The sequence below is a fragment of the Gorilla gorilla genome, chromosome X, assembly GCF_029281585.2.
Source record: "Gorilla gorilla gorilla isolate KB3781 chromosome X, NHGRI_mGorGor1-v2.1_pri, whole genome shotgun sequence".
Taxonomy (NCBI): Eukaryota; Metazoa; Chordata; class Mammalia; order Primates; family Hominidae; genus Gorilla; species Gorilla gorilla.
In genome coordinates, this window is record NC_073247.2 from 29,580,146 (window position 1) to 29,606,913 (window position 26,768).

General features: G+C 45.0%; 1 protein-coding gene across 8 annotated transcripts in view; it reads right to left on the bottom strand.

Annotated features, from left to right (window-relative positions):
* Positions 1–21,902, bottom strand: part of ADGRG2 (adhesion G protein-coupled receptor G2) — a 134,097-nt gene extending 112,195 nt beyond the window's left edge. For all 8 annotated transcript variants that reach the window (XM_055376709.2, XM_055376706.2, XM_055376707.2 and 5 more), the window contains exon 1: positions 21,680–21,902. The gene's annotated coding sequence lies outside the window, so the exon portion shown is untranslated. The remainder of the gene's footprint in view (positions 1–21,679) is intronic.
* Positions 21,903–26,768: the final 4,866 nt, after the last annotated feature.

The following is a 26,768-nucleotide window of genomic DNA, read 5'->3' on the forward strand; positions in this document are numbered from 1 at the left end:
TGCCAAGTAAAAAAGGAAACAGAAAGATAACGACATCTGAAAACGGGAAGAAAAGCGATGGCAAATGAAAGCAAACTCAGCTTTGCGATTCCTCAGCTTTGCGATTCCTCACAGGCAAAGGGTAAAAGGATTATTTGCAAAACCAATTTTGTGAGTTGTGAACATATGGAAGAACTAGAGCTTTATAAAACAATTTCCAAAGTTAAGTAGTTAAAATCTAAAGGAATTATTGGTTGGATTAAGATTTAGTTACGAGAATAGCTTGAGGTGTGTTTCAGATCAACTAATCATGAGATTGTGTGTGTGTGTGTGTGTGTGTGTGTGTGTGTGTGTAATTCCTGCTCTTCCCCCACCCTGGCAACTGTGAGTTCAGTTGTTCTCTGGGAGTGGTTTGTGGATAAAGCAAAGGAAGAAAAATGAGCTAGAGCTACATGTAGCCAAGAGAATCAATCTCACAAAAATAGTATTGAGTGAGATGAAAGGTGCAAAATATGAAAGTAAAAAACATACCAATCTTATAAAGCTTAAAAGCATGAGAGTAGCATTCTCTCTTGCTTAAGGACATATTCCTATGTAGGAAAATATAAAGAAATGTATTAGAAGGATAGCCAGGCACGGTGGCTCACGCCTGTAATCCCAGCACTTTGGGAGGCCGAGGTGGGCGAATCACTTGAGTCTAGGAGTTCGAGACCAGTCTGGGCAACATGGTGAAACTCTTTCTCTACAAAAAATACAAAAATTAGCCGACCCTAGTGGTGTGCACCTGTAGTCTCAGCTACTTGGGAGGCTGAGATGGGAGGATCATTTGAGCCTAGGAGGCCAAGGCTGCGGTGAGCTGTGATGGAGCTACTGCACTCCAGCCTGGGCCACAGAGTGAGACGCAATCTCAAAAAAAAAAAAAAATGTATGAGAAAGATAAACAACAGTTTCAGGATAGTGCTTACTTTTATGCACTTTTGAAAACTGATGCAGGGCCAAAGTTAAGGACCTCCAGCTGTTACCCCATTAATGGTACAGGTTCAAAGGGGATGGAATTCCACATGCAGCACATACTGAACCAGCAGTGACCCACCCTCAACAGGTTCCCCAAGAGCAAAGGCCATACAGGAGTCAGACACACGTGCCTGATTTCCTGACCCAGTGTTCTGATTGCCTGAGCTAATTATCCACAAGCAGCTGTTCCCAGCAATAACAAGCCATAAGAAGTGGCTCGCTTTACTTCAGGTACCATTTGGATGTTAGTAGGGGAGGAAGATGAAGTATTGCGGTGAAAATATTGCCGGGTGTGGTGGCTCACACCTGTAATCCCAGCACTTTGGGAGGCCAAGGCAGGCAGATCACTTGAGCCCAGGAGTTCAAGACCAAAGTGCTGGGATTACAGGTGTGAGCCACCACGCCCGGCCTGGACTCCCTCTTTAAAAGGCAATGTCTTTCACATCACTCATAGATGCAAAAAAGCAAGATGAAGGACTCATTTCTCTTATTTTAAGGGGTATTTTGCTGGAACTGATATGAACATAACTCTGAGGACTAGGACAGGCCTTGGCAAAGTTAACAAGCCCACCTCACTTGAAGAAAATCAATTTCCTCTTTAGTACTCTTTGTGTCTTCTAGGTGGGGGGTATTCCCAACTTGTAGGTGCCCAGTGACCTCATACTTTTTCACTGGCTCTCAGGAAAAGGCCTCGCATGGAGGCCCATCAACCAGGTTCTGTGCTAATTTAAATTATAACACTTTAAACCAAGGAAATGAATCTCTAATTGTGGAATTTCAGATTTCAGCCAGATCAACAGATGAGATGCTGGTGGGGGTGGGGAGATGGGGGTGGAGTTGTGCACAGTTACTGCTGTGGACTTGTGTGTCCCTCCTGCCAAATTCATATTTTGAAGCCCTAACCCCCAGGGTAACTGTCTCTCTCTCCCTCTCCCTCCCCTCTTCCCCCACCTCTCTCTGCCAACTGAGGACACAGTGAGAAGGCAGCTGTCTATAAACCCAGAAGAGGGAACTCACCAGAACCTGACCATGCCGGCATCTTGATCTTGGACTTCTCGGCCTCCAGAATTAAGAGAAATAAATTTCTGTTGTTTAGACCACTCAATCTATGGTATTTTGTTCTGGCAGCCCAAGTTGACTAAGAAAGTTACAGGGTAGTGTCAGAGGCATTTGAGCCAGAGTGACTCCATCTTGAATAGGGACTGGGTAAAATAAGGCTGAGACCTGTTGGGCTGCATTCACAGGAGGTTAGGCATTCTTAGTCACAGGATGAGACAGGAGGTCGGCACAAGATACAGGTCACAAAGACCCTGCTGATAAAACAGGATGCAGTAAAGAGGCCAGCCAAAATGCACCAAAAACCAAGATGACGACAAAAATGACCTCTGGTTGTCCTCACTGCTCATTATACGCTAATTATAATGCATTAGCATGCTAAAAACACTCCCACCAGCGCCATGACGGTTTACACATGCCATGGCAACATCAGGAAGTTACCCTTTACAGTGTAAAAAGGGGAGGAACTCTCAGTTCCGGGAATTCCCTGCCCCATCCCAGAAAACTCACGAATAATCCACCCCTTGTTTAGCATATAATCAAGAAATAACTCTAAGTATTCTCAGTCGAGCAGCCCATGCCACTGCTCTGCCTATGGAGCAAACATTCTTTATTCCTTTTCTTTCTTAATAAACTTGATTTCACTTTACTCCATGGACTTGCTCCTAATTCTTTCTTGTATGAGGTCCAAGAACCCTCTTTTGGGGTCTGGATCGGGACCTCTTTTAGTAACAGTAGCAGTCACCTAGCCATCCACCCTTAATGTTTTAATAGATGTTTTAACATTAAAGCTAGCCCTGTTGATACCACGTGTACTCTCAAAATACCAAATCCAAAGGACTAAGTGTCTAATTAGGACCCCCCAAGATGCCCAAACAGAGAAATAGGAGTCTGGCCTGGGGGCAGCACAGCCTGGCAGAGGTATGCAAAACTGTGAGACATCCAGGCCAGTGTGCCAAGTGAGGCCACCCTCCCAAACATCTCTGCCTGGTGTGGGTTCCAAAGATGAGACAAACCATAGAATGGGGAATTTCAAATACAAGGTCTTGAGGGGAAAAGGCTGGGTCCTATCACACGTCTGAACATATAGAGGGGCCCAGGCAGCCCTAAAATCCCCTAAAATGCACTAAGAGGCATAGATTGTGCCAAGGTTCAGATCCACTTCAGTCTGGGGAAGAAGGCAGGAGGAGGAGAAAGCTGAGGACATGGCTAAGAGGAGCAGTGACCATCGACGCAAAGCTTCGGAAACGGGTGTAGGTAGGCCCTTGAAACTGAGTGTCAGGGGCTCTGTTCTGTAAAGGTCTGAGAAGGACTCCTCATCCCAAGGGGCTATGCAGAGAGCCCACCACAGAGAAACTCAGTGAGGGAGGCCTGTGGAAGGGAGTTGGCTGCAGCCAGGATGTGGTTTGTAGGAGCCCCCGGGATGTGATCAAGCTTCCAAGGCAGAACTCAGAGATACACCCTCTGGGTACAGGTCAAAAAGACCTGAACTAGCTTGACTGGGGTGTCCAGAAAATCAACTCTGTTGACCAGATCCCAAAACGGCCCGGGAACAGAGAAGCATTCTCTCCATTATCAGGCTTATTTCCAGCCATCTGACTGTTTGGTGTCACGCAGACAAAATATCTAGATACTGGTGAGATGCCCCTTAGAAGAAACCCCATGGGGCTCCCCCTTTTTTTATAATAGGATTTTATTAAAATTAACAAAAGGAATTCCTGACTGTTGACCAGTTTTGCCTCAGTTGGGTTCCTTCAGAAGGTAACTCTGCTGGGTGTGGTGGCTCATGCCTGTAATCCCAACATTTTGGGAGACCAAGGTAGGTGGATCACTTGAGTGAGGCCAGGAGTTGAAGACCAGCCTGGTCAACATGGTGAAACCCCGTCTCTACTAAAAATACAAAAATTAGCTGGGGGTGGTGGTGGGTGCCTGTAGTCCCAGCTACTTGGGAGGCTGAGGGAGCAGAATCGCTTGAACCCGAGAGGTGGAGGTTGCAGTGAGCCAAGATCACACCACTGCACTCTGGTCTAGGTGATAGAGCGAGACTCTGTCTCAAAAAAAAAAAAAAAAAAAAAAAAAAAGTAACTGCAAGGCTGGGCGTGGTGGCTCATACCTGTAATCCCAGCACATTAGGAGGCCGAGGTAGGCAGATTGCTTGAGGCCAGGAGTTCGAGACCAGCCTGGCCAACATAGTGAAACCCCGTCTCTACTAAAAATACAAAAATTATGTGTTTTGTATTTCTTCTTCCTTCTTCTTTCTTCTTCTTCTGCTGCTGCTTCTTCGAGATGGAGTCTTCCCATACTGCCTAGGCTGGTCTTGAACTCCTGGGCTCAAGCAATCCTTCTGCCTCAGCCTGAGTGTTATTCTCTTTGACTCATCCATGAAAGTGGATCCAATGTGTCTATGTATATTTTTTAAATTAAACTTTTATTGTAGTACAAATTATACACAAGGCCATCAGCAGTAGAAAGGATAAACCATGGTAGTCATGCAATGGAATATTATTTGGCAGTGACAATCATCCAACTATAATTAGTTGCTATTTAGGCCATGTTAAATAGTCCTTTGCAGGGACATGGATGAAGCTGGAAACCATCATTCTCAGCAAACTAACACAAGAACAGAAAACCAAACACCACATGTTCTCACTCATAAGTGGGAGTTGAACAATGAGAACACATGGACACAGGGAGGGGAACATCACACACGGGGGCCTGTAGGGGGATGGGCGGCTAGGGGAGGAAAAGCACTAGAAGAAATACCTAATGTAGGTGATGAGTTGATGGGTGCGGCAAACCACCACGGCACGTGTATACCTATGTAACAAACCTGCACGTTCTGCACATGTACCCCAGAACTTAAAGCATAATAAAAAAAATTTTTTTAAATACAAAAATTAGCTGAAATACCCCGTCTCTACCAAAAATACAAAAATTAGCATGGTGGCGTGCACCTGTAATTCCAGCTACTAGGTTGGGAGAATCACTTGAACCTGGGAGGCGGAGGTTGCAGTGAGCCAAGATCACACCACTGCACTCCAGTCTAAGCGACAGAGCGAGACTCTGTCTCAAAAAAAAAAAAAAAAAGAAAGAAAAGAAAAGAAGAAGAAGAAGAAGGTAACTCTTTGGCACATATTCGAGATCAAGTAGTTTATTTGGGCTGTGACCCCAGGAAACACAGATAGAATGGACACGTGAGTTGGGGCAGGAAGGCAGCCAATAGATGGCGTTATCAAGCCAGTCACCACTGGGAGCAATGGGAGTTTAGTCCTTCTGGGGAATTCTGGGAGCCAGTGTAGAACACCGGTCTGAATTATCCCACTTGAGGGCAAAAGAGCTGGGGTATGGATCCACCGACTTGCATCAGGCATTGGTTGAAGGCTGCTCCTGGGGTGGGGTGGGAGCTGTTAATTCCCTGGCACTTCCAACCTGCAGCATGGATGTGTAAAGAGGGCCCCCACAGAGAAATGTGCAGCTCGTGGCTGGAAGGTGACTGGTGTGTACTATAATGGTGGGGCCAGGGATGTTGAAACAGACACCTAGTTGCTCTGGAATGAATGAGGAAGTGTGCGATAGTGAAGCCAGGAGAAAAAAGAGTGGCTTCACGCCTGCCCCACCCCACTCCTTTCTCCATGTCAGTATCTGGGATAGTGTGTGTTTGTGTGTGTGTGTGTGTTTCGGTTTGGCATGTGTTTGAGGAGGTTAGTGGTTTTTCTTCAGGTGTTATGAGATATTTGAGGAGAGTCCAGGTGAGGGAGATTTGAAAGAAGTTGCTATTCCAGGTTAAAAAAAGAGCACTGCGGCTGGGTGCAGTGGCTCACGCCTGTAATCCTAGCACTTTGGGAGGCCGAGGTGGGCAGATCGCTTGAGGCCAGGAGTTCGAGACCAGCCTGGGCAACATGGTGAAACCCCGTCTCTACTAAAAATACAAAAATTAGCTGGGCGTGGTGGCGGGCACCTGCAATCCCAGCTACTCAGGAGGCTGACGCATGAGAATCACTTGAACCCGGGAGGTGGAGGTTGCAGTGAGCCGAGATCATGCCACTGCACTCCAGCCTGGGTGACAGAGTGAGACTCCGTCTCAAAAAAAAAAAAAAGAAGAGCCCTGGGCTTTGTCTGCTGCTTTAATGCAGGCTACACACAACCTGGTTCTGCCGGCAGTGCTGAGAGGACAAGCCCAGAGGGGTACTTGGGAGAGCTGTTTATCATCCATCAGTGGGCAACGGGCAAATGCTCCATATAATCCCCAGGAACATGGAGGCAGCTGTGTTCTAAAGCTTCGCTACTCAAAGTGCAGCTCCCCCGCCCCAACAGCAGCATCACCTCACCTAGGAGCTGCAATGCAGAAATCTCTGGCCAGTCCCAAACCTGCTGAATCCGCATATGCATTTTAACAAGATCCCCAGGCAATCGTTTTGCATGTTGGCATTTGAAAGGCACTGCTGTGCATGACACTATCTGCTAATCGTTTTCCCTGCCTAAAAATTTGTCTCCCACCAAAATCAAATGGAATGTATTTGCTTCATTTCAGACAATATTTGCTCTATCCAGTTGGTCAAATGACCAGATTAGCTGAGAGGAGACAGAGAAAAATACTACTGCCAACCAATACACCACAAAATAAAGCATAATTTAGTTTTTTAAACCTCCTTCTTTCTTCCTTTCTTTGTCCTTTTTACTTTTCCTTGGCAAGACTAGGAATCAGTGCTGAATAAGCCTGTACCATTCTAAAGCTATTCGGGTGGTAAACCTTTACCTCTATATCTGCAAAACACATTCAGCAGTTCCAGGAGTTTTTTTTTTTTTTTTTTTTTTTTTCATTTCAAAAGAAATACAGCTGGGGGTGGGGATGGTGGGGGCAGGCAGGAAAAGAAAAAGCAAGCTAAAATTCTTAAGATATTTTAAAATGATGATATGATATAGGTAGTTGGTAAAGGGAAAAATCAGCATAGAAACCAATTATTAGAAAAAAATTAAAGTATAGGCTGGGCGCGGTGGCTCACGCCTGTAATCCCAGCACTTTGGGAGACTGAGGCGGGCAGATCACAAAGTCAGGAGATCGAGACCATCCTGGCTAACACGGTGAAACCCAGTCTCTACTAAAAATACAAAAAATTAGCCAGGTGTGGTGGCACGCACCTGTAGTCCCAGCTACTCAGGAGGCTGAGGTAGGAGAATCGCTCCGGGAGGTGACACAAGGTTGCAGTGAGCCGAGATCGCGCCACTGCACTCCAGCACTCCAGCCTGGGCGACAGTGAGACTCCGTCTCAAAAAAAAAAAGAAAAAAAAGAAAAAAGAAAATTAAGGTGTAAAAACAACTAATGCTAGAACTTAATAAAAAAAGTTACAGAAAGCCAGGTGCGGTGGCTCATGCCTGTAATCCCAGCAGTTTAGGAAGCTGAGGTGGGCAGGTTGCTTGAGGAGTTCAAGAAAAAAAAAAAAAGTTACAGAAAGAAAGTCTCATCATTGTCTATGGATACAGATGTGTGAGTTATGTCCAAAGGTGGCCACTAATCCTAATTGCATTCAGAGGAGAAAATAATTGACAGTAACCATAAAAACTACTAATAATCTATTTAAAGCATTCTTTTAGGTATTTACCTGGTAGTAATGCACATATATGTTCACTACAAGATAGGCAAGAGAATCACCCACAGCACCACTCATAAAAGCCAAAACTGCTGGAAACCAAACAAAGGCCACCAGCAGTAGAAAGGATAAACCGTGGTAATCATGCAATGGAATATTATTCGGCAGTGACAATCATCCAACTATAACCACATGCAACGATATGGAGGAAATTCACAAACAATACTGAGCAGAAGTCAGGTAGCCTGTCTGGTACCATATATAGGAAATTTAAGAACAGGCACAATATGTGGCATTTGAGGGAGAACAGCAGTCACCCTTGGGGGGCAGTGAGTGAAAGGACGCCAGACGAGGGCTTCTAAAGGCTGCTTGTGTTGGATTCTTGATCTGGGGGCTGGTGACAGGGATATACACAGTTTGTGAAAATTCATTGAGCTGTACATTTGTAATGTGTATAATTTGTACTTCAATAAAAGTTTAATTTAAAAAATATAGGTAGACACATTGGATCCACTTTTATGAATAAGTCAAAGAGAGTAACACTCAGGCTGAGGCAGAAGGATCGCTTGAGCCCAGGAGTTCAAGACCAGCCTGGGCAATATAGGGAGACCCCATCTCAAAAAAGAAGAAGAAGAAGAAAGAAGAAGGAAGAAGAAGAACCCTCTAAATACGTCCATGAAATACTACTTGACACACTTGCCTGCTTTCATAAGGATGGCTGCTAGAAATGATGAATCGTGATGAACAGGTGATCAATATCACAAGCATAAGTAATGGCGCCTAGCTCTTGACTCATGTATGAACTGTGAATACAATAAGCATTTGGCCCAGTTTTAAAAAAAAATCCTACTGGGTCAAGGGTGATGGTTTCTCCAAATACCCCAAAAACATGTGGTATATTTCTGTCAAAAAGCGAATCATCTGCTGACAAAATCATTAGTCATGTTCATTGGTACAGATTTTTTCCTGGAAGCTTTAAAATCCACTACAAGAGCTTTCCCAAAAATCACAACCAATCTTCAAATAATACCTCAAAGGGAAACCACTTCAGTATACATCTTCCCAATCTTCCTCACTCTCTCCCCATATATTCAAGTCATGAATTTTAGACCCTTTTGAATTTTAGAATTTTAGACCCTTTTAGAATTTTTTGGTGCCCTTTTCTCAGATTTCAATAACACACACGGCTTATCACTTGTGTTATACCAGAGCTAACGTTGAAATGGGCACAGGAAATGATACTATTAACAAAGGCAGAGAAGAATGCCACTTCCTTTGCTATCCCCTTCTTCCCACCTAAAAATCCACGTGATCCTCCCAAATGAAGTGTTTCAAAAATTTACACGTCAGAATCCCAAGATAAAACATGTCAATTTTGTGGAATCTGAGAACCAGTCTTGTAGTTAGGAGGGCCAGGAAAGTCCCACACTGAAAAATGTGACACTAATGATCCCTGGAATTCTATCACTGTTTTTTTCTTGGTAAAATGTAATTCCCCTTTGTCTAGAAACCCTAATAATCAGGATCCTAACACAGAAATATGAATCTCTTTATCAGATGATTGTCTTCACTGGAAACTTCTAGACTAGCCCCAGACACAAGAATGTACTCTTGGGGAAAGACAACAAGAGGACATTTAGTGAGTATCTTTCATGTGCTGAGAATCATGCATGAAGGATTAAATGTATCATTTATTCATCAAATATTTATTAAACACCAAAATTGAATACTACATGCCAAATACTATTCTAGGCACTGGGGGTAAAGATGTGGCCCCTGCTCACATTCTAGTGTGAGGAGGGTGGAAGGAGGAGAAGAGAACAATAAATGTACAAATCAACAAAGAAATTAACAGATAATAAATACAGCATTGAGAATTAGAGTAAGGTGAGATGATATAGAAGGTAACCTGGTGGCTATTTTGGATCAGGTCACCAAAGAGGAGATATTTAAACTGAGATCTGAATGATGAGGAACCAGCAATAAGAAGATAAAGGAGGGACCAGGTGCGGTGGCTCATGCCTGTAATCCCAGCACTTTGGGAGGCTGAGGTGGGTGGATCACTTGAGGCCAGGAGTTTGAGACCAGCCTGGCCAACATGGCAAAACCCCATCTTCTCTACTAAAAATACAAAAATTAGCCGGGTGTGGTTGCATGCACCTATAATCCCAGCTACTCAGGAGGCTGAGGCACAAGAATCACTTGAACCCGGGAGACAGGGGTCGCAGTGAGCCAAGATTGCGCCACTGCACTCCAACCTAGGTGACAGGGCGAGACTCTATCTCAAAAAAAAAAAAAAAAAAAAAAAAACAGAAGATAAAGGAGAGGACAGAAAGAACATTCCAGGCAGAACAGTTAGTATAAAAGACTAAAATGAGGTTAATGTGCTGGAAGAATCAATAAAGAAGCACAGTCAGCAAGAGAGATAGAACAGGGGCAGGGACTAGAACATGGCAGACTTCCATAGTCCAGTAGGGAATGACACAATCCAACTAATGCTTCTAAGAAGATACTCTAGCTGCCATGTGGATATCGGATTCTAGGAGGCCACTACAATCATCCAAGAAAGAGATGGAGAAGGACGGAAGTATAGTGGAATAGTAGGAGTAGAGAGAAGTGGGAAGACTTGGGATACGGTTTAGAAGCCAAATTGACAAGATTTGTTGATGGGTTGGATGTGGGGCATGAAACTAGTAGGTGTGGAGCTTGAACGACGGAGTGAATGGTGATGTCATGGACTGAGATGGATTTCACAGGGAGAGAATCAGGTTTTGCATGAGGGTGACAGGGAATCAGGATTTTGCTTTGGAAAATATTGAGTTTGAGATGCCTCTTAGAGATTCACGCAAATTATTAAGTCTTAAGTGTAGGAAAGGTCACAACTGGAGATACTGGCATCTAGATGGAATGGAAAGCCATAGGAATGAATGGGCTCATCCCAGGAGAGTAGGTAGAAAGAGAAGAACAGTTCCCAGTGCCTTGGAGGGACATTAACCTTCATAGGTAGAACAGAGGATGAGGAGACTTAGAATGAGCTACCAGAAAGATAGGAAAACCAAGAGAGCGTAGGATACTGGAGGCCACAACAAGAAAGTGGTCAAAGAAGGAGGGAATGACTGTCAAATGCTGCCGCCAAGTAAAACATGGTAAGTAAAGAAGTGATGGCTGTATTTGCCAATGTGGATTCACTGAGGACTGACAATGTGGTGTGATAAAATATGAGCATCCTTTTAAGAAGATCTTCTGAGAAGGAGTGACTAGAAATGGGGGTGGGGAATGAGTGGAGGGGAATATGGAATTGATGAAGATATTAGACATTAGAGCAGGATTGTAAGCTGATGGGAATGATCTAGAACAGGGAGAGAGGAGTTCATTAGGCAGAAAAGAGAGAAGGAAACAATGCATAATTAAGTCCTTTACAATTTGTGCACTAAAATAATTAAGTAATGAATTGCAGACCTATTTTGAAAATATGAATTCATTATTTGATACCAAAAATAAATAGATGAATCAATCAATAAATAGGGGAGAAGGAAGGGCTCTGGAACAAATGTGGAGGGAATACTAGAGTCAAAAATTATTATTTTCAACCATATTAAAGACTAGATCATACAAAAATCATCACTGGATGCTAAATCTAAAGGGAATTATTATTATTATTATTATTATTATTATTATTATTATTTTCAGACAGGGTCTTGCTCTGTCACCCAGGCTGGAGTGCAGCGGTCCAATAATGGTTCATTGCAACCTCGATCTCCTGGGTTCAAGTGATCCTAATACCTCAGCCTCCCAAGTAGCTGGGGCCACTGGCACATACCACCATGCCTGGCTAATTTTTTAATTTTCTTTGTAGAGACGGGGTCTTACTATGTTGCCCAGGCTGGTCTGGAACTCCTGGGCTCAACTGATCCTCCAAGTAAGCCTCCCAAAGTACTGGGATTACAGGCGTGAGCCACCACACCTGGCCCTAGAGGGAAATTTTGAGCAGGATATTTGCGTCTTCCCACAGACTGTGGATTTGGAAAGAAAAACCAATAACTACACAGTGGAGAAATTAGACAATGCCTTGGCCAAGTGATCAAAATTAACATCACCAACGAGGAAGAGATGGACATTATGAGCCTCCAAAATAAGATACCCTGAGAAGGACATAATGTCATCCATGCAGTGTTCAGGCTAAAAATGCATAACCTGAGTCCAATCACAAGAGACATCAGACAAACCAGACATGATTAATGTTCTATTAAGAAAAAAAAAAAAAGGCCGGGTACGGTGGCTCACGCCTGTCTGTAATCCCAGCACTCAGCATTTTGGGAGGCCAAGGCAGGTGGATCACGAGGTCAAGAGATCGAGACCATCCTGGCCAACAATGGTAAAACCCCATCTCTACTAAAAATACAAAAATTAGCTGGGCGTGGTGGCTTGTGCCTGTAATCCCAGCTACTCAGGTGGCTGAGGCAGAAGAATCGCTTGAACCCGGGAGGTGGAGGTTGCAGTGAGCCGAGATCGCGCCACTGCACTCCAGCCTGGCGACGGAGCGAGACTCTGTCTCAAAAAACAAACAAACAAACAAACAAAAAAAAAAAAAAACAAAAAAAAAATCAACGTTACAAAGGACAAAGAAAGGCAATAGAAGTGTTCCAGACTAAAAGAGACTAAGAGACATGACAACTAGATGCAACAACTCTAAACCTGCCGGTGCGGTGGCTCATGCCTATAATCTCAGCACTTTGAGAGGCTGAAGCGGGCAGATCACCTGAGGTCAGGAGTTTGAGACCAGCCTGGCCAACGTGGCAAAACCCCATGTCCACTAAAAATACAAAAATTAGCTGGGAGTGGTGGTACGCGCCTGTAGTCCCAGCTACTCGGGAAGCTGAGGCAGGAGAATCACTTGAACCTGGGAGGCAGAGGTTGCAGTGAGCCGAGATTGTGCCACTGCACTCCAGCCTATCTCAATCAATCAATCAATCAATGCAACAACCCTAAACTGGATCCTGTACCAGAAGGAAAAAAATGCTGTAAAGGATGTTATCAGGTCTGTTGTCAAAATTGGAATACAAATGGCAGATTAGATAACAGTATCTTATCAAAACATTTACTGAGATTGATAACAGCGCTGTGATTATTTGAGAGAATATTCTTATACTTAGGAAATCCCTACTGAAGGATTTAGGAGTTAAAGTTCTTGCTGCATGAAATTTATCCTCAAATGGTTCAGGAAAATCCTAGGTACACGAGCAAGAGTGTAAATGATAAAGCAAACAGGATAAAATGCTAACAACAGAGGAATCTGGATTAAGGGCATGGGGTGTTCTTTGTACTTTTTTAAAAAAATGTTCAGCTTATTTGTAAAGTTTAAAATTATTTCTAAATAAAAAGTTAAGGCCGGGTGCGGTGGCTCACGCCTGTAATCCCAGCACTTTGGGAGACTGAGGCAGGCGGATCACCGGAGGCCAGGAATTCGAGACCAACCTGGCCAGCATGGCGAAACCCCATCTCTACTGAAAATACAAAGAAAAATAGCCAGGCGTGGTGATGGGCACCTGTGGTCCCAGCTACTCAGGAGGCTGAGGCAGGAGAATCACCTGAACCCGGGAGGCAGAGGTTGCAGTGAGCCGAGATTGCACCACTGCACTCCAGCCTGGGCGACAGGGCAAGAATCTGTCTCAAAAAAAAAAAAAAAAAAAAAAAGTTAAAAAAAAAAAAGTCCTTGAGAAGACAAAGAGGATGAGGGACCCAGAGCCCAGAAAAGCAGCCAGTTTTTGATCCATTAGGGACATTTCAGTCACAGCTTCACAGTGGCACTGGGGAATACTTTATTTGCACAAATATGGGCCTGTTGGGGGTCCAGGTAGTGGGATATGAAGAGGCTCCTGTTGAATGAGCCAGAATCAGCAACTGATCTAGGAGGGGCAGAGGAAATAAAAGGTGTCAAACAGCTGTTTTGGAGAATGGAAAAACAAACCCACTAGGCAAGCATGGTAGGACTGCAGGCCATGTTGAAGGTCCATTTGAGGTTTATTAAGGTCAGGAACAAGACCTGGACATCGGTATTGATTTATCAAGCTCCCCCAGTGATTCCAATGGGCAGCGGGCTTTCAGAACCACTGTGCCATGGCAGGGTTTCTCAACCTTGGCACTATTAATGCTTGGGCCGGATCATTGTTTGTTGGGGTGAGGGTGCTGTGCTGTGCACCGTAGGATGTTTAGCAGCATCCCTGACCTCTCCCCACTAGGCGCCAGTAGCACCTCCAAACCCTGCCAGTCATGACAACTAAAAATGTCTCTTGACATTGTCAAATGTCCCCTGGGAGGCAAAATCACCTCCAGTTGAGAACCACTATGCTAAGCCATAAACATGACAGGCTTACAAAGGTCAGGAATTGTGCGTACTCCTTGCTCTAGCTAGGAGCTTGTGATGAAGAACACAGGCTCTGAAATCAGATGGTCTGTATTCAAACCCTGGACCTACTGCTTACCTTCTGTACGACCTTAGACAAGTAACTTAACTTCTCTGTACCTCAGTTTCCTCATCTGTAAAATGATGAGAATTGTGCCTGCTTCAAGAGGTTGGGAGGATTAAATGAGTTAATAGATGTAAAGCAATAAGAGTAGTAACTGCTCAGTAAATATTAGCTATCATTATTATTACGAGAGTGTCAGAAATATAGTGGATACCAGGTGAGTGTGTATTGGTTAATGAACTGCTTACATTAAAATACTCCACGCTTAACCTAAAGAAATTTCCACACTAACATTGGAACAGAAAGGCAGGGCACATTATATTTCTCTTAGGACAAGTGTCAGATTTTATCTACATTCTAGGCTCATTCATTCGGTCATTTGACACGTGGATAAAGCACCTACTACGTCCCACTGTTCTAAGTCCTGACAACACAATGATGAGCAAACTACACAAAGTCCCTGCCTTCCTGGAACTTATATTCCAGCAAGGAAAAGAAGACGCAGCATCAGTAAACAAATAACTAAATAACATAATTGCAGGTAACAGTGATATAAAGAAAACAAAAGTGGGATAAGGGAATGGACCCTTCCTGTGGTAAGTGGGGAGTACGGTTTTAGAATGAGGGTTAGAGAAGACTCAGATGAAACAAAGAAACTATCTGGTGAAATGGTGTTCTGGGCAGGTAGCACAGCAAACGCTTGGCTTGGGTGAGGAACACAAGCACGGAGGAGGCTGTGTTTGGAGAAGTTGAGAATAGGGGGTAAAGGAGGTACCAGTGAGGCCCTAGGGATTGATTGTAAGTGTGGTAGGAGGCGGCGCGGTGGCTCCCGCCTATAATCCCAGCACTTTGGGAGGCCGAGGCAGGAGGATCACTTGAGGCTAGGAGTTCAACAGACTGGCCAACACGGTGAAACCCTATCCCTACTAAAAATACAAAAATTAGCTGGGTGTGTTGCATGAGCCCAGGAGTTTGCGGCTGCAGTGAGCTATGATCACACCACTGCACTCCAGCCTGGGCTACAGACTGAGACCCCATCTCATCTAAGAAAAAAAAAAGTGCAGGCCGGGTGCAGTGGCTCATGCTTGTAGTCTCAGCACTTTGGGAGACTGAGGCAGGAAGCCTGCTTGAATCCAGGAGTTCGAGACCAGCCTGGGCAACACAGGGAGACCCTGTCACTACAAAAATTTTTTTAAAATTAGCCAGGCATGGTGGCACAAGCCTGTAGTGCCTCCAGCTGCTCAGGAGGTTGAGGTGGGAGGATCGCTTAAGCCCCGAAGGTTGAGGCTGCAGTGAGCCATGATCATGACACTGCACTCCAGTCTGGGCAAAAGAACGAGATCCTGTCTCAAGAGAAAAAAAAAAGTCTGGGCGCAGTGGCTCATGCCTGTAATCCCAGCACTTTAGGAGGCCGAGGTGGGTGGATCAACTGAGGTCAAGAGTTCGAGACCAGCCTGATCAATATGGTAAAACCCCGACTCTACTAAAAATATAAAAATTAGCCAGGCATGGAGGTGTGAAACTGTAGTCCCAGCTACTAGGGAGGCTGAGGCAGGAGAATTTCTTGAACCCGTGAGACAGAGGTTACAGTGAGCCAAGATCGCGCCACTGCAGTCCAGCCTCAGCAACAGAGATTCCGTCTCAAAAAAAAAAAAAGTGTGGGAAGAGGTCATTAGGGGAGTTTGAGTCATGGACTTATAAGACTGCATGTATTGGCTATTCTGTGGGGTCAAAAGTAGACACTGAAAGACTGGTTTAGAGGCTACACAGTAATTCAAGAGAGAAATGGGTAGTTACACTGATCTCAGAGCATAATAAATGAACTTACTTTGCATCATAGCAGGATCTGATATAAAATGAATCGGTTCTGGACATAATCCAGCAGTTTGGGGGCTTAGAAACTAAATGAGCAGTTTTACAAAACAATGTTTTTCAAACTGTGGGTCAAAAAATCAAATGAAAGGGTAGTCAAATCAATTTGGAAAATCATGATCATCAGTTTAAAATGAAATAGAACAGATGAAAGATAATTGAAAATATCAATACATTGCACACAGGAGAAAGACAAAGACTTTGTGAGAGTTTGTTTCCATTATATACAAGTATGTTTGGACTGAGTTGAAATATAAAATGTGGCCAGGCATGATGGCTCACGCCCGTAATCCCAGCACTTTGGGAGACTGAGACGGGTGGATCATGAGGTCAGGAGTTCAAGACCAACCTGGCCAAGATGGTGAAACCTCGTCTCTACTAAAAATACAAAAAAAAAAATTAGTCGGGTGTGGTGGCGGGCACCTGCAATCTCAGCTACTCGGGAGGCTGAGGCAGAGAACTGCTTGAACCTGGGAGGCAGAGGCTACAGTGAGCTGAGATTGCGCCACTGCACTCCAGCCTGGGCAACAGAGTGAGACTCTGTCTCAAAAAAAAAATTAAAAAATTAAAAAAAAGAAAGAAAAAAAGAAATATAAAATGTACTTATTGTGAATGGTGGGCAAAAAAAGTTTGAACACTAGAAAAAGCTACCTTGTTTATACATGAGTAGGTTATAAACTGTCTCTTGATTCTCTTTCTTCCTCAGTACACCCAGCATTCCCCCAAATAAGAACATTATTTAAAAAACCTCCAAAGGTAGGTTCTTCATCATCTAAATAAAATGAATTACCAGGCGCAGTGGCTCATGCCTGTAATCTCAGCACTTTGGGAGGCCAAGCCGGGTAGATCACTTGAGGTCAGGAGTTCGAGACCAGCCTGGCCAATATGGCAAAACCCCATCTCTACTAAAAATACAAAAATTAGCCAGGTGTGGTGGTGCGCCGCCATAGTCCCAGCTACTCAGGAGGCTGAGGCAGGAGAATCACCTGAACCCAGGAGGCGGAGGTTGCAGTGAGCCGAGATTACTACCACTGCTCTCCAGCCTAGGTGACAGAGCGGGACTCTATCTAAATAAAATAAAATAAAATAAAATGAATTGACTTAATGCTACACTAACTTCTCCTCCAGTGAGATCAAAATATGAACTTCCAAAGTCAAGAAGCAAACTAACTGATCCTAAACCTCTTAGGCTTTCAATGGAAAAAAAAAAAAAAAAAGAATTCCAAGCAGAACAAGAAATTTTAAAATTAAACTTTTAGACTTTTAGCAAGCTAACAATGGAAAAGAAACCTCCTGAGGATAATTAAGGTAGCCACCAGAACCCTATGGCAAGCACAATAGTTAATGGTAAAATAGTAGCAACTACTACTCAACATTATCCTACAGGGAAGCCTAGCCACTAAAGCAAGAAAATAAAATGAGGTAAAAATATTGGAGGGAAAATTCCCTATATTATTACCATTTGCAGACAATTTGACTGTCTACTTTGAAAATCCAAGAAAATCAACTGAAAAACTATTAGAACTAAGAAAAGTTCAGTAAAATGGCTTGAATGTAAGATAAATGTACAGAAAAACAATTAAATAGCCTTCCTACTCACTACCATAGAAAATGAAGTGGGAAAAAAGGATACGATTTCTTTTTGTTTTTCTTTTTCTTTTTTGAGACAGAGTTTCACTCTTATTGCCTAGGCTGGAGTGCAGTGGCCCAATCATAGCTCACTGCAGCCTCAAACTCCCTGGCTGAAGAGATCCGTCTGCCTCAGCCTCCTGAGTAGCAAGGACTACAGGTGCATGCTACCATGCCCAGATAATTTTTTAATTTTTTTTGTAGGGACGGGAATGTTGCTATGTTGCCCAGGCTGTTCTTGAACTCCTGGCCTCAAGCGATCCTCCCACCTTAGCCTCCTGTGTAGCTGGGAATCCAGGCACGAGCCACTGTGCCCAGTTATCAGTTTTTGATAAAGCTCACATACAACATAGCCATCTTCTACGTGTTTACCTGAGTGAAATAAAAGTTTACATTCATCCAAAAAGCCATATGTGAATATTTATATTGGCTTTATTCATAATCATCAATAGTTGGTGAGTGGATAAACAAACTTTGGGATACTGCTCAGCAACAGTAAGGAATGAAGTATTGATCCGTGCAACATAGATAAACCTCAAATGCATTATGCTAGGTGAAAGAAGCCAGGCTCAGAAGCCTACAGAATACATAAGTTCTTTTACAGGACATTCTGAAAAGAACAAAATTATAGGGACAGCAAACAAATCAGTGGTTGCCAGAGACTGAGAGTTGGGGGAGGCTGACTACAAAGAGTCAACAGGGAATTCCTTGGAGTGGTAGAATTCTTCTACATCCTGATACGGTGGTGGTTACATGACTATATACATTTGTCAAAACTTCTAGAACTGTACACTGAAAAGAGTGAATTTTACTGTAATAAGTTACACTTCAATTTGAAAAACATGGAGTAGACTGAAGAATTCATTAAATCGATTTGGAAAATGGGACAGTGTTTACCACAATTTATTTGATTGCGGGAATTTATTTTATGATAGCTTTCCCCAAATGTTAGCCCGTTTAAGTTCCATCATCCACCACCTCACACCACGATCCCAAAAAAAGTTCCATGTGGATTAAATACCTACACATTTTTGAAACCATAAACATTTTAAAAGAACTTTTTTCTTCCTATCTTGTGGTCAGGAAAACCTTTCTCAGTGAAGCATAAAAACTAGCTCCCAGGTTTTAACTAAAGTCAGAATCCCTCCTTTCTATCTTTTGAATCATGGACATCACAGAAACACCTCCCTCTCCCTCCTTTTGTTAATTTAATAGCACTCTTCCCAGTTTGGATCGTGTATTTGAAGGCGACTTGGCACGCTCAGGCAGAAAAGTGGAAAAATGTGTTTTTCAGTTTCATCTGAGCCGTCAAAGCACCAAGAACATAAGTCGTGATGTCCTGCTCTGAGTCCCCACAATGATCACATCAGCCATGGAAAATCAGCTTCTTTGCTGGCTCTTCCTTGCACCTGAGCAAACTCACTTTGCCATTTCTGGAAGGCTGTTCATGGTACCAAAAACACAGCAGCTTTCCTTTCCCTGCCAAACCCGCCAATGAAATGCCACTTCTCTGACTTTTTCTCCCTCTGCTGAACAAAATCATATCCATAGTTAGAGTACAATCTTTTTCTTTTCTGTATTTCCAACATTTCTTTTTTCTAGAAAAATACACACACCTGGAATCTGTGTTTTTTGGGCAAGATTTCTTCACAGACAAAATACTGATGCTGGCCCTGCCTTTCTTCAGTGTTTTTCATTAGCTAAATATGCTCTATCCCCCTTTTAATGAAAGTCACCTTGCAGGGATGTGGGAGTGATAAAAGCAGAAGGGAATCCGATCCGGGCTGGCATCACGCTGAGGCCCTGTAAAACAATACTCCTGAAAAGCTACAAAATTTGGCCACTTTTTGTTTTCCAGCTTTGCATTTGAGCTGTGAAAGCTGCCAAACCAAGCAATGTCCAGCTCATCTTAGATCTTAACTAAGCAAAATTTTATGAGATGCTAAATAGAGACTCCCCAATTCTTTGAAAATAACACACAACTTGTCAATAAACTTACAAAATTATTTCAATATCAAACTTAATTGTATTGTCTATCAATAATTAAGCTCCTAATAAACTGTTAACTATTGATATTAATAAAGCAATAAATTTTGTCACACCATGCATGCCTGGGTATGCTCTTAGACTTATCTCTTCAGATAGCCAAAGAGGAGTTGAGAAAGATTGGAGATAACTGCAACATCTAGCTAGTCTTCCCTTAATAAACCTCTACTCTCCATCACCCACCATCTCAAACCCTGATCAAAAAATGGGTTCTCTTTCCACGTATGGTGACTATTAGGATCAGCTACATAATTTGTGGGACCCAGTGCAAAATGAAAAGGAGAGGCCCCTTGTTCAAAAATTAAGAATTTCGGCATTAAACCAAGTGCAGGATGCATGTCCATGAAGCCAGCCCTGCTATCAGATCATGTATTTAGCTAGAAAGTTGGTAAGAAAAGTAAAACATTTCGCTATTAAATGAGTAGTGAAGGAAATCAAATCATTTTACCCCAAAATATATTTCTTTGACATATCTTGAAATAGTTGACATATTTCTAAATATTGACATATTTAGAAAGCCAGCCAGTAGAGCTAATGCAAAGCTATCCTTGGTGCGGGACATTTGCATTTGTAGAGAATCTGCACGGATGTAGCCAGGCTTTATCGAGGTCCTCCCTTGTCCAGATCTAAGAGAAATTAACTGAGGATCTGACCCCTTTAAAGGTCTGAAAGAAACATTTACTGTTTATCCTCTCTGAGGGCTGCCACCTGTGAGGTTTCATTGACATCTCCAGACCATTTTTGCTGGCCAGGCCTCCTCTTCTCCCCGTCTCACAACCTCTTTTACCACCATAACCTGTTTGGGGCCATGCGTTGAGCCCCCTTTCTTTCTGTAACCTCAAGATAATCTACATGCTTCTGTACCCCATTGGGGGGCTGGGGGTAATCACTCTATTGTTCTCTCCCCGTGGACACATTAATACATTTGCATGCCTTTTCTCCAATCAATCTGCCTTTGTCAGTTAATTTTTCAAGCGAACCTTCAGGGGGCGAAGGGAAAGTTTCCCTTGGCCTTTATAGTAGCAAGTGTTTTTGCGTGCGTTTGGGGGTAGAGGTGGCAAAGAGGTATTAAAGCTATACATACTGTAAAGTCTTAGGACCTCGTCTCCCAATCTCCCACTTTTCCTAAGGTTTTCAGCCTGTTGGACAAAAAGTACTTCCGTAGGGCCTGCCGGATAAAGTGTGGTCCATGGAACAGCATCAGCAGCCACTGGGAGCTTCTTAGAAATGCAGACGCTCGGCCCCCACCCCAGACCTGCGGGATCAGAATCTCATTTTAACGGGATCCCTGGGGGATTATCGTGCACAGTACAGACTGTCACTGTCGAAGCAGCCACGGAAAACCTGTCCCCTGCTTCGTCTGGCTCTCGGGAGGTCAGCTCTCTTCTTCCCCCTCACTTTTTATCGGGTTTCGGAGCCTCGAAACTCGAGTCCCTGCCGAAATGCGCTCACTCCGAGACCACGAGCCCCCTCCTTCCCCGGCGTGCTCACCCCCTGGCTCCGGGCCGCCGCTCCGTCCCTCAGTGCCCGGGGCCACCTGTTCGGGGCCGCGCCGAGTGGTGCCGCCCCAAGCCGTCCGGGGCCCGGGCGCGTTCGCGCTCCGCCAGCACCGCCGCAGCCCGACCAGGCGCGCGGAGCCGGGCTCCCGGGAGTTGGCGTCTAGCACACCACCCGCGCGAGTCAGGCTCGTGGCTTAGTTTCCCGCGGGTTGGGGAAAGTCCGGCTCCGTCCGAAGGTTTCGGAGACGCGCGTCTCCCCTTGGAGCCCCCTTTCCCACGGCGCGCGGGCTCCCCCAGTCGGGGAACTAGCCCCGGGGCTGGGAGCTACGCCTCCGCCTTTCAGGACTGTCCCGGGCCCCGGCTAGGAACCGCAGCCGGGCGGAAGGCGCGTTCGTCCCGCCGGCCCGCTGGCCCGCCGCCCTCCGGGGCTAGACGCTGCGCCCGAGCCTCCAGCGCCCGTGGCCGGCTGTGCGAGTCTGGGTCTCAGGACCCCAAGGGGCCAGACCCGTCCCGGCGCCGAGCGCTTACCTGCCGCTCGCGTCCTCGGGGCTGGCTGCTGGCGCCGTCCGGCCCGCCTTTTCCCCTCTCCGGGGCTGCGGCCCTCCTCCCCCCGCCCGCGGCCTGGGCGCCGCCCCCGCCGCTCCCGGCCCGCTCCGCCGCCAGCTCTCCAGCTGCCCAGCGCGGCGTGGCGCGTCCGGCGCTCGGCGGCGGCGAGGCTGGGCGCGGAGGTGGGGAGCGGGCGGGGCGCGGAGGGAGGAGGGGGAGCGGGCAGCGCGGCCGGCCGAAGCCGGGCTGGGAGCTCGGGGCAGGGGCCGGGGAAGAGCGGGGGCGGCGAGCTCGGCCGCCCACCCCACCGCAGCCGGGGGCCCCGCGGCGCTCCTGGGCTCCAGGCACTGCGGGACCCTCGGATGCCCGGCGTCCAGCCCAGCGAGCTCCTCCTTGGGGACCCCAACGGACCCCAACCTCCAGACTCAGCGGCTCACCTTTAGGGCTCGCCCCGGTACCCATATGCCCGTTTGAGTGTCGCACGCTGTGATGGGTGGGAGCCCCGAGGGCGCACTTCTACCAAGATATTCCTGAATCCGGAGATCAGATGTCAGACCACTTGAGAGGGGGATTTGGAGAGAGCAGTAAACGAGAAATGTCCCAGTAAAGGATTCAGCTCGATGGTTTCCTGGTGAAGGACTGGAAATACACCGGGTTCCCAGAAACCGGGATCTCGGGCGCTCTGCCTGCTGGGGGTCGAGGTGGAGGGGGTATATAAAGTGAGTTGTCCCTGGTCCCCTCTACCTTTCTGTCTCAGCATCTCTCCTCCTGCATGGTCACAGAATAAAAACTAGATCTGGATAGGACTTACAGATCCCCTAAGCAATTTGTCAAAGTACCCTATTTTACAGATGGGAAAATGGAGGCTCAGTTCTACAATACGAATTAGTTGTAGAGACCGGGGAAAAAATAAGCGCTCTGAATTCCCTCTCCCGCTCATTTTACTGCCCCCCTCCCCCGCCGCCTTTATAGTCGAATAACACCTGTGTTTGCAAAATGCTTTGTCGTTTTAAAGGCATCGTTCTCTTTCGTTAAACCTGCGGGAGAATATACCATTTTTTCTTTACAACTAGAACAAAATTCTGGATTCTGAATTGCATTCACAGCCCTGGAGACGCGATGGTTATCAAGTGCAGATCTTTAAGGCACATCCTGGCTGACTCTGCCATTTTAGACACATGATCGGCAAGATGTATATTCTGCTTTGCAGGAGGGGTTGAATTTGTTTTGCAAACACCAGTTTATTAACACTCACAACATTCTAACTGAATAAATGAATGGACAGTGTTTTCAGAGAGACTTTTAACTGGTTGGATTAAGGGAGAGTAGAGTCAGGAAGCTCATCCAGGTTACATAAATTAAAAGTTTTGATGAAGGGGAAAATGGTGTATTTAATAAACACACCCAGTATTACTCCAACGGGTTAAATTGGTTCCGTTTGAATGAACTTAACACGTATTTTTAACTTACATATAACTTTTGCATATTAACTTCTTTATTTTTGCTTTACATAGACCTCATACCTAAAGAATTTTCATACACCGCTAGTGGGAGTGTAAATTTTTACAAGCATTTTGGAAAACTCTTTGGCAGAATCTATTAAAGCTGAGAGTACAACTACCCTCTGACCAGCAATTCCCCTTCTGGATGTACACACAACCTCAATCAGTGTGTATGTTTACCAAAGGATATGAACTAGAATATCATACCAGTATATTTGCAATAGCCCAGATTGGAAATGACCCAGATGCCCACCAACAGAATGGATCACAGACATTGTGATGGTATAGTCACAAAGCGGAATCCCAGACAGCAATGAGACTGCATGAACCACTGCTATGCTTAATATAGATGAACCTCTGAAACAATGTTGAGTGAAGAAGTCAGGCCCAAAAACACAGACACTATATGATTTTGTTTCTGTAAAGGATAAACAGGCAAAACTAACCTATCTTGTTAGGATAGCGGTCACTGGAGAATAAGAAGGGCTTACAGGTAATGTCTGGCTTCTTGATCTGGGTACAGTTTAAACGGATCTATGAGCACTTTTCTGTATGTATGTCTCATGTCAATAACAAGTTAATATATGTCTATCTCATATTAACAGTTGCTTGAATTTCTAAAGTTAAGCGTGATACCAGAGTAAGTATGCTTTTCCTTTAAACAAACTTGCTGTTTAAAAAAGGACTTTAAGGCTCTTTGGGAGGCTGGGGTGAGGGGATTGCTTGAGCCCAGGAGTTGAAGACCAGCCTGAGCAACATAGTGAGACTCCATTTCTGTAAAAATAAAAAATAAAAAAAATCAGCCAGGCATGGCGGTGCATGCCTATAGCCCCAGCTATTGATTATTGTGAATAAAGGCAATATAAATATTCACATACAGCTTTTTGTGTGAATATAAACTTCTATTTCACTTAGGTAAATACCTAGAAGTAAGAGTGCTATGTCATATGGTAAGTTTAGCTTTATCAAAAACTGGTAGCCAGACACAGTGGCTTGCCCCTGTAATCCCAGCTACTGAGGAGGCTGAGGTGGGAGGATGGCTTGAGCCCAGAAGTTGGAGGCTACCATGAGCTATGATCATGCCCCTGTACTCCAGCCTGGGTGACAGAGTGAGATCCTGTCTCTAAAAAAAAAAAAAAAGAAAAAGAAAAGAAACATGTCTAAAAAACATAAATAAGACAGTTCTTAAAAATTCATATTTTGCTGTACTTTCAGCCAAAGTTTCATTCTTCTTGACACACACTCTCAGATTCACATAACTCTGACATCAGGGCCTATGGAAGAGGAAAGAGGTTGGGATTAAGGAGGGAACCCCGGCCCTCCAGCCACAGGTTTTTCTGCCTTTTCTGAGAGAGGGAGCCCTAGTCACATGCCTTCTACACGGGTACTATCTGGAGATATGAAGGAAGGCTATGGCTGCTCGGGATTTGCAGGTAAATATTTATCCAAAGCCTGTGAGCTGATGTCCCAGCAACTGAAGAGTGGGTGGCTTTGGCTGTAGTCCCACAGGGTCTTTGAACCAGTGATGGAGCTTGATCAGCAGGCATCAGTCAGGCAGCAAATATGGCAGAGACCGAATAGAGAAGGCAAAAGTTCTTGTCACCTTGCCCCCTTCCCACTGGTAGGTCCCTTAATGTAGGCTCTTGGCAAAGGGAGGTGGCAGAGGAGGACAGCTCACCAGTGCTCAGGGCACGGCTCTCCTTAGAACTTCAAATGTAATTGACCTGTGGCCAAATCGTCTACAAATAGAGCACATGATGGTCTAAAACAGATTCATTCTTTCCCAAGGGAAACAGAGCATGAAGAGAACATGGGGCTCAGGTGCAAATCAAGACGGTGGGCTGGGCTGGGCGTGGTGGCTCATGCCTGTAATCCCAGCACTTTGGGAGGCTGAGGCAAGAGGATTGCTTGAGCCCAGGAGTTCGAGACCAGCCTGGCCAACATGGTGAAACCTCATCTATACCCAGAAAAGTACAAAAATCAGCTGGGCATGGTGGTGTTGCCTGTAGTCTCAGCTACTCAGAAGGCTGAAGTGGGAGGATCGCTTGAACCCAGGAGGTCAAGGCTGCAATGAGCCGGGATTGCACCACTGTACTCCACCCTGGGTGACAGAGTGAGACCCTGACTCAAAAAAAAAAAAAAAAAAAAAAGACTGTGGGATGAGGGTTTAGGATAACAGTAACAATCGACTAATACTGCTAGATCTTTACATACTTTATACTTGATTTCACAAAATCCTCGTGGCAACCCACAGAGGACTGTACAGCTGAGGAAACCAAGGCACAGATAGGTTAAGTGCTTTTCCTAAGGTCCACAGCTAGTAAGTGGCAGAGCCAGGACTGGAATAAGTCAGAGCACGACTCTCAAGCCCCTGCTCTCTTAACACCTGGGTGTGAAAGGTGGAATGGTGTCATAGCAAAAGCATCAGGTAGACAATCAGGAAATGAGGGGCTTGGTGTTTACCAGTGTTGCCACTAACTAATGGGTATCGTCAGACAGTCTGGGTCTCAGTTTCCCCACTTGTAAAAGACATGGGAGGTGGCAAGGTCAATTGAAACTTCAGTGATAATGCCAAGGTTTGGTTTGGGGGGCTTTAGGCCCCCCATAATCCCCGTCAGCACTCTCATAGCCCAAATAAAAGACATGTAATAAAAATAGTGTACTATGCAAACAAAACAAGAAAAGTCCCCTCGCCAACATGGTCCTCACTTCCCACACACGTGTAATCAGATTACCATGTCTGAATCTCTTCTTTATAGAAAGGAATTCTAGAGCAACACTGCTCAGCAGTCTCTTCTGGCTTAAGTCATTCATTCATTCATTCAACAAACATGTATTTTATGCATATGGTATCAGTGAGGATAGCCTAGGTTATTCTGCAGTAACAAACAACCCTCAAAATCTCAGTGGTTAGTGTAAACAAAGGTGTTTTGTTTGTTTGTTTTTGTTTTGTTTTGTTTGAGATGGAGTCTCACTCTGTCACCCAGGCTGGAGTGCAGTGACGTACTCTGCAACCTCTGGCTCTGGGTTCAACAATTCTCCTGCCTCAGCCTCCCGAGTAGCTGGGATTACAGGTGTGCACCACCACACCTGGCTAATTTTTGTATTTTTAGTAGAGACCGGGTTTCACCCTGTTGGCCAGTCTGGTCTCAAACTCCTGACCTCAAGTGATCTGCCTACCTCGACCTCCCAAAGTGCAGGGATTACAGGCATGAGCCACCACGCTTGGCCACAAACATTAATTTTTTTACTCACACTACATGTGCATCATAGGTTAGAAGGGGGTGTTTACTTATTGCAGTCAATCAGGGATCCAGGATGACTGAGTAGCCACCTTCTCAAACATTGCTGGTTGCTGAGCTAGAGGGAAAAGAGAGCTCTGGACCACAAGTATTTAAATGCTGTAGCCTAGAAGTGGTGTACAACGCTTCTGCACCCAACTCATCAGCTGGAACTGTGCAAATAGTTGCACCCAGACATAGAGGGCCAGGAAATGCAGCCCTACAAGGGCCTGCGAAGTGAAGAGTTGGAAATACTTGGTGAACAGCACGGATGACTACCACACCTAC